The sequence below is a fragment of the Mus caroli genome, chromosome 15 (assembly GCF_900094665.2).
Source record: "Mus caroli chromosome 15, CAROLI_EIJ_v1.1, whole genome shotgun sequence".
NCBI lineage: Eukaryota > Metazoa > Chordata > Mammalia > Rodentia > Muridae > Mus > Mus caroli.
Window position 1 is genome coordinate 54,107,848 of NC_034584.1, and position 8,507 is coordinate 54,116,354.

General features: G+C 40.4%; 1 long non-coding RNA gene and 1 other non-coding gene across 2 annotated transcripts in view; one reads left to right on the plus strand and one right to left on the minus strand.

Moving 5' to 3' along the window:
• Positions 1–640: 640 nt before the first annotated feature.
• The window catches only part of LOC110310989, a 50,210-nt gene continuing 42,343 nt past the window's right edge, over positions 641–8,507 (minus strand). Inside the window, exon 4 of the long non-coding RNA XR_003834995.1 lies at positions 641–875. This is a non-coding gene — a long non-coding RNA (uncharacterized LOC110310989). The remainder of the gene's footprint in view (positions 876–8,507) is intronic.
• LOC115029514 lies at positions 8,331–8,437 on the plus strand. The gene has a single exon (XR_003835075.1). It is a non-coding gene; the product is annotated as a U6 spliceosomal RNA (small nuclear RNA).

Sequence of the window (8,507 nt, forward strand, 5' to 3'; positions counted from 1 at the left end):
TATATCCTTGGTCTTCCATTTATAGCTACTACTGAACCATTGTTGGGAATTGGACTGCAGACTGTAAGTCATCAATAAATTCCTTTACTATATAGAGACTATCCATAAGTTCTGTGACTCTAGAAAACCCTAACTAATACACAGGCTTATTGCCATGATGGTTTCGAGGTACTTAATGCTAGTAATTTGGAACTTTTCCTTGCAGATGAAAATGATCAGTGCATTGCTAAGTTTAACTTATTTACTTGGAGGTTGAAAAGGTTATTCCTCAGTCTATAGATGGGAAAATACTCTTCTTGGGTTCTCACTTCTTCAAGCAGGCAATTCTGCTCTCATCAGTACTTTTCCGTCTTAGTTGGTGGATTCAAAGCACAGACTTCAACTCAATTCAAATCCCTAGTTGGCACCTCTGCTCCAATTCTTCCATTCTTCACTTAAATGCTTTCTCTTTCTTGTACACTATGATGTCCTTGAAGGGAGACACTAAATTTTATTTATTTACTTTTGATTCAGAACACATATTATGAAATGATCCTGCAGTTGTAAATTGAATAAATAAAAAATGTACATAAATATAGATATAATTTTCTCAAATGAATATTCACACAAGAAATGGTTACAATTCATAGGCTTTTGGAGGAATAGTATTAATATTTTGGGCTCAATTACAATTATGCTCTTATTTAAGAAAGCATACAGTAAAGTTATGCTGGAAACAAGTCAACATTTCTTCCTTTCACTTCATCCTTTCTCTTCCTCAGAGAAGCTGGTAGTCCTCAGACTGCTCTCACAGGGTGCCTCACAGTGGACTACTGGGCTGAAGTAATGATGGGCTGTCTGTTTTCACAAAGTGAGGTCTTAGAATATTCACTCAGCTGAATTGGGAGAAAAACAGAGTTCAGAATGAATAGGGACTGAATACAAATTAGGTTGTCACCTATTATTTACCAAGAACTGGATATGGTGTGGGACATGGTACTCGTTGCCTTAATCATAAAATACCCCTTTTGTGCATTTGGAGAAAGAGAGGCTCATGGGGTAGGTTAATTTGCTATTAAGACTATGATGATTATCTCCTATAGACATATTGGGATTCAGAAGGCTTTGCTGGAATGGGTAGTGTATGTGTGATATCCATATTCCCACAGCTTCTTTCATGGCTTTCCCAGACCATTTGTACAGAGTCTGTGGCCCTATCAAGGGTTGTCTGGTCCACATTTCTTCCTATTAACTCCCTGCACACCTGTTCCCTGCCTTGGAGCTGAACACAGTAGGAGATTTCGGTCCTTGTTTCTTTGCCTTCATAAGGGTTGTTGATTCGCTCAAAACTCTCTTCAGTGTCACCTACCTAATCTTCCACCCCTTTTATCTTATATCTCCAAGCCATGCATTTCTTTTTTAAAGACAGACACTGTTGCTGCCCCAGGCAGCTGGCCCTCTGTGTATTACCCACAGAGACAGACCTGTGCTCCTCTCCTTCAGAGCACCTTGATCGCCCTGCAGCTACACACTCACATCATTCAATTCAATGACTGATACTTGCCATTCTCTTCAGAGCATAAATTCCATAAGAGAAATGACAAGACAAGGCCTCACATGGTGTCTCATCACAGACACATACTGTGGAATTCTCACTCATCTCATTCTCTCTGAAGCTCTCTCTCCACTGTGTGTGGCCAGTCTACGACAACTGATGAATCAATGCTGCGACTCTACTATCAGGGAATTAGCTCAGCTCAAAACCACACATACTTTAGAATGGAGGACATAAGGAATGATATTGCAGGCTCTTACAGTCTCAACTCTCAGCAAGGTTGGGGCTTCAGGATGCACACTTCTCTCCAGGTTTCTGACTCCTTAAAGAGATTTTGTGGGCCAGCTTGACCATCTAACCTAGGAGCTCATGTCTTTGATATTGCTGATGGGTTGGACAGTAATATGAGCAGTGTTTTTAAAAGCATATTCCCTAATCTAAAGCCTGACTCCAGTACAAATTAGCTCTGATAATCTAGTGAGTTTCTTAATATCTCTCTGACTGGGACTTGGTCATCTTTAAAAAGGACAGCAAGTTATATCATGATTTTGATGATAGGGAACATACATGATCATAGTTTATATATAAGTAAAACAAAGGGTTTAGAACAGTTTCTAACATATTGCCCCTTCTGCATACTTTCAAAAGTTTAATTATTTCTTTAAACTTATTTAAGGTTTAGAACACACTGAACCCTTTCAAGTGCCAACACCTGAAACCACTTCCTAGGCATTCTTGTCATTTTAGTTTTTTTTTTTTTGATAACTGTGGTTTCTGACTCCCTTCTGATCTAAACATGTTTACCTCAGATCTTACTTGGCTTATGATTCCCTCCCCCCAACCCCCTGTTTCCCAATGTAAAGGCCAAGTTTTGAACTGTGGGAAATAGTCTTCTTATCTGAAGTGTGCTTCAGCTCTGTCCCAAAAAACTCGTAAAGGTTCAATCAGCCAAAGGAGACAGCACTGGGAGGTAAGAGAGTTGAGCAGAGTGGCTTTTCTGAGTAGAAGTGGCTTTTTTGTGTATACTTAGTGTGGCTGCAGTTCTAGTATGAGTTTTTGAACATAATAATCCTTCCCCTTTTCATCTCTTTGTGAACCCTTTGGCCAGAAAACTGGCATCGAGCAAACAAAGATGCCATGAAATGACTCACTAAGATGGGCTTCTAGGGGATTCTAATAGTTGGGCTACTGACACTACAAGTTCAGAATACCCATGCTATAACTCACAGACCATATGAACCTTAACAAGACGGAAGACCCAAGTGTGGATGCTTCACTTAGATGCTTCCCTCTTTCACTTAGAAGCAGGGACAATAAAATTATCACCAGATGCAGAGGGAGGGAGAGACCTGGGTGGGAGAGAGGAGTGGGAAGGGAAAAGGGAAGCAAGATCAGGTATGGGGGAAAGCCCAGAGGACCAGAATAATGAATAGAAATATGCAGCAGTGTGGGGTGGGGATGGGGGGAAACCTCTAGAAAGTCCTAGACACTAGGGATGTGAAAGGCCTCCAGGACTCAGTGGTGATGCTCTTAGCCGAAATGCCCAACTGACACTAAAGACTTGAAAATTCCATAAGGAGACAATACTGTAGAATCTTCCATAAGATATCTACTTATGTATGTACAAACATTTGGGTGGAGTAACTCTAAAACAAGGGAAGCAGTGTCTCAGTGCTTGGCTCCTCTTTTGAAATTGTTGATCAATGCAGTACTAAAAATCTCAAAATTACAGACTATTGCCGTTGACCTTGGCTGTCCTCTAGAACTCGATGCTATGATCCTATTGCTGGAGATACCAAATGCTTGAGTCATGAGAGGTAAATAAATTAAGTTAGCAGTGATCTGGAGGCTTCTTCACTACTGGCTAGCTCTCTTAGTGGTAGAAAGTTCAATACACTCTATTGAGGGAGAAAAGTCATGACTAGTCTTACCCAGCTGTGAACCCTGTGAGGTACAGTAATGACCAACCTTGCAAGATATGCTTACTCAATAATGGCAGGAAGATTGAGGGAGTAACCAACAACTTTCCCATTGGATTTAAAGCCTGGTCCACAAGCTAAAACTCATTTGTAGTCCTGGACTCCAAATCCTCAGTCAGATATGTTTTAGGCATTAGGGGAAAACCTACTGCTCTTATTCTGTTAAAGAGGCACAGTATTAGACTTTAATCTACTTTTTAATGTGTATACCCATAGATTGGTGCCACTCTTATCTCTCATCAGAGAAGTTTTTAATTTTTTATTTCCCAGTCAATCACAATTACAACTTGTTAGGATGCAGGAGAATAAGAGACTACACAGTGGTCAGTTCTAAATGTGATGTCTATATCACAGCCTTGCCCAAAATCTGAGAGATGTCATAGAAGTAGGGTGATAAGATAGTAAGCCTAGTAGAAGTAGTGGGTGTCTACTGCATAAAAGCATTGGCCAGATGTAACAAGGTCTTATACACATGGGCTTGTAGTGGCTATGGCTTTATACATCTGCATGAGATTAATACATCCAAGATTCCAGCATGCATGAGAGAGGAACTCAGAAAGTCCCACCCCTAGCTGAGGAGTTATTAGCTATTGGGGAACAGAGAGTCTTTTTCTTTCAGGAATGTGGGCCTTGAGAGGCCACACATCGTCTCATAGGTGGTCTTATTGCCACAGACATTTAGGGTCCCCTATGTACACTTAATGGATCTTGAAAAGGAGCACACGGAAGGAAAAGTGGTAGATGAATAAGGAAGAAATTGAGAGAGGAAATAGATTTTGGATTTGATCAAAACACATTGTATGCATATATAAAATCCTTAAACAATGAAAAAATTAAAAATAATTAAAATGAGGTTTTTACTTGCGAGTTTTTTTAAAAATAAAGTTAATTATGAATGGGGGGAGTAGGGGAACAATCTCTGTAATGAGCTTGAAACCTAGGACAATGGAAACTCCCAGGAATCTATGAGGTTGACACTAGCTAAGACTACTAGCAATGTGGGGTATGGAACCTGAACCAAGCCAAACTTCCAAAGGAGGAACTGGGGCATCAGCCCAGCCACATAGCAGTTAACCTACAATTTGTCCTGTTTACAAGATGTAGAGGTAAAGATGGAGCAGAAGTTGAGGGGATAGCAACCAATGCCTGGCCCATATTGAGACACATGCCGTGAGACGCAGCCCACTCCTAACACTGTTAATGATATTCTGCTCTACTTGCAGAAAGGAGCCTAGAGTAATCACCATCAGAGAGGTATCACCCAGGAAATGGTAGAAACAGATGTCGAGACCCACAGCCAAACACTAGGCAGAGCTTGGAGAATTCTGTGGAAGAGGGGGAGGAATGATTTGCAGGAGTCAGAGAGGTTAAGTACAGAAACAAGAAACCTACAGAATCAACTAACCTGGGCCCACAGGGACTCACAGAGTCTGAGCAACCAACCAGAGAGCATGCATAGGACTGACCTAAGCCCTCTGCACATATGTAACAGTTGTGTAGCTTGGTCTTCATATGGGATTCCTATCATCAGGGTGTGAGAGGAGAGCAGGGGCTGTCTCTGACTCTGTTGCCTGCTTTTACTGCCTCATCTAGCCTCAGTAGGAGATGTACGTACTTTTACTACAACTTGATATGCCAAGGGTGGTTGATATCCATGGGAGGCCTCTCCTTTTCTGAAGAGAAACAGAGGAGGAGTGGATGGAGGTTGGAGAGGTGGGGGAGGGAAAGGACTGGGAGTAGAAGAGGGAGAGGAAACTGAGGTCATAGTCAAGATGAATTATTTAACTAAAAAATGAAAACAATAACAAAATAAGCTAGTTAAGACTTTTACAGTCCATTCATTTGCTTATCTAGACTATTGCAGGTGCTACCACTGGACAGTTGAAATTTCAGATGTTTTATGGTAGATTTATTTATTTTTTTTTGCAGTTCATCTATGAAGTCTTATATATGTCAAATATTGGGATAATTAACATGTAGCATAAATGATGGTATGTATTGTGTCAGATATAGTCTGAGAATGTCTGGTAATCCTTTTTTCTATAACACCCAGGATCCCTTGGTACTGAAGGAAAGATACATCTATATAATAAAATATATCTGTGTAAATATTTAAATTAGCAAAAATATTTTAAAAGCTATTTGGATAAAAAGGGAAATTTCAAGAATCATTAATGTATTTCCAGTAATTATAATGGATGTTCAACATTTCAAAGTTTTAGTGACACAGCAAAGCCAGCATTGGGCTAGATACTTAGGTTTAGATTTAAAAATAAAAATTCACATCTTTATATACTTAAGAGTTAGGAGAAAGATGGACATAATAAATTCAAAGTAAATAGAAGTAAGGACATGATAAACATTAAAATATAAACCAGCAAAATCATGTGTAAACATTTTTAGGAAATCAAAATGCCAGCACTAACCATTTATTTATTTATTTATTTATTTATTTATTTATTTTTATTAGATTTTTTTTCATTTATATTTCAAATGCTAACCCCTTTCCTAGTTTCCTCTCCAAAAATCCCCTATACCCTCCCCCCTCCCTGTCCTCCCCAACCCATCCACTGCCACTTCCTGGCCCTGGCATTCCCCTATACTGGGGCCTAGAATCTTCACAAGACCAAGGGCCTCTCCTCCCACTGATGGCCAACTAGGCTATCCTCTGCTACATATGCAGCTAGAGACAAGAGCTCTGGGGGGTATTGGTTAGTTCATATTGTCTCTCCTATATGGCTGCAGACCCCTTCAGCTCCTTGGGTACTTTCTCTAGCTCCTTTATTGGGGGCCCTGTGTTCCATCCAATAGATGACTGTGAGCATCCACTTCTGTATTTGCCAGGCACTTGCATAGCCTCACAGGAGACAGCTATATCAGGGTCCCTTCATCGAAATCTTGCTGGCATATGCAATAGTGTCTGGGTTTGATGGTTGTTTATAGGATGGATCCCAGGGTAGGGCAGTCTCTGGATGGTCTCTCCTTCAGTCTCAGCTCTGAACTTTGTCTCTGTAACTCCTTCCATGGGTATTTTATTCCCCCTTCTAAGAAGGATCAAAGTATCCACACTTTGGTCTTCCTTCTTCTTGAGTTTCATGTGTTTTGCAAATTGTATCTTGGGTATTCTAAGTTTCTGGGCTAATATCTACATAAAAGTGAGTGCATACCATGTGTGTTCTTTTGTGATTGGGTTACCTCACTAAGGATGATATCCTCCAGATCCATCCATTTGCCTAAGAATTTCATAAATTCATTGTTTTTAATTGCTGAGTAGTACTCCATTGTGTAAATGTACCACATTTTCTGTATCCATTCCTCTGTTGAGGGACAGCTGGGTTCTTTCCAAATTTAAATAAAGCTGCTATGAACATAGTAGAGCATGTGTTCTTGTTATAAGTTGGAACATCTTCTGGGTATATGCCCAGGAGTGATATTGCTGGATTGTCCAATAGAACTATGTCCAATTTTCTGAGGAACCACCAAACTGATTTCCAGAGTGGTTGTACAAGCTTGCAATCCCACCAACAATGGAGACGTGTTCCTCTTTCTCCACATCCTCACCAGCATCTGCTATACCAACAAGATTTGGCTGTCAGGACCCTGATATAGCTGTCTCCTGTGAGGCTATGCCAGTGCCTGGCAAATACAGAAGTGGATGCTCACAGTCATCTATTGGATGGAACACAGGGCCCCCAATAAAGGAGCTAGAGAAAGTACCCAAGGAGCTGAAGGGGTCTGCAGTCATATAGGAGAAACAATATGAACTAACCAATACCCCCAGAGCTCTTGTCTCTAGCTGCATATGTAGCAGAGGATAGCCTAGTTGGCCATCAGTGGGAGGAGAGGCCCTTGGTCTTGTGAAGATTCTAGGCCCCAGTATAGGGGGATGCCAGGGCCAGGAAGTGGGAGGGGATGGGTTGGGGAGGACAGGAAGGGGGGAGGGTATAGGGGATTTTTGGAGAGGAAACTAGGAAAGGGGTTAGCGTTTGAGATGTAAATGAAAAAAATCTAATAAAAATAAATAAAGTTTAGTGCTGGCATTTTGATTTCCTAAAAATGTTTACACATGACTTTGCTGGTTTATATTTTAATGTTTATCATGTCCTTACTTCTATTTACTTTGAATTTATTGTGTCCATCTTTCTCCTAACTCTTAAGTATATAAAGATGTGAATTTTTATTTTTAAATCTAAACCTAAGTATCTAGCCCAATGCTGGCTTTGCTGTGTCACTGAAACTTTGAAATGTTGAACATCCATTATAATTACTGGAAATACATTAATGATTCTTGAAATTTCCCCTTTTATCCAAATAGCTTTTAAAATATTTTTTGCTAATTTAAATATTTACACAGATATATTTTATTATATAGATGTGTTTTTCCTTCAGTACCAAGGGATCCTGGGTGTTATAGAAGAGATGCTTATCATGTGCACAGCCAGCCCTGGGTCAAGGATCCTTCCTACATCCTGAGGATTTCTGTGTGAATTGTGTCCTTCTTGCTCATAACCTGCCCTGCAAACTCCATGAAGTCCATTAATAGCTTCCACTAATCTGCAGTGTATGAACACTTTCCTCCTTGGGTTTCACCTGCTTGTGGCAGGCAACAATCTTGCAAGTCCCCCCCTCCACCCAGGCAGAGGTTAAGAAAATAGGTTTCTCTAAGTATTAGAATTCTATAGTGACACCCTACTTTAATTCTCCCCTCAAAACTTGCTTCATTCCTTTCTCTGCATTGCAGAGAGACAGAGTGTGATCTTGAACATCAATAGAATAAGAAAGTGGTTTGGGAAGTTTGGTTTAAAATGAACACTTACGTGCTCGCTTCGGCAGCACATATACTAAAATTGGAACGATACAGAGAAGATTAGCATGGCCCCTGCGCAAGGATGACACGCAAATTCGTGAAGCGTTCCATATTTTTGAAAGGACCCAAATATAGCTGTCTCTTGTGAGACAATGCCGGGGCCTAGCAAACACAGGAGTGGATGTTC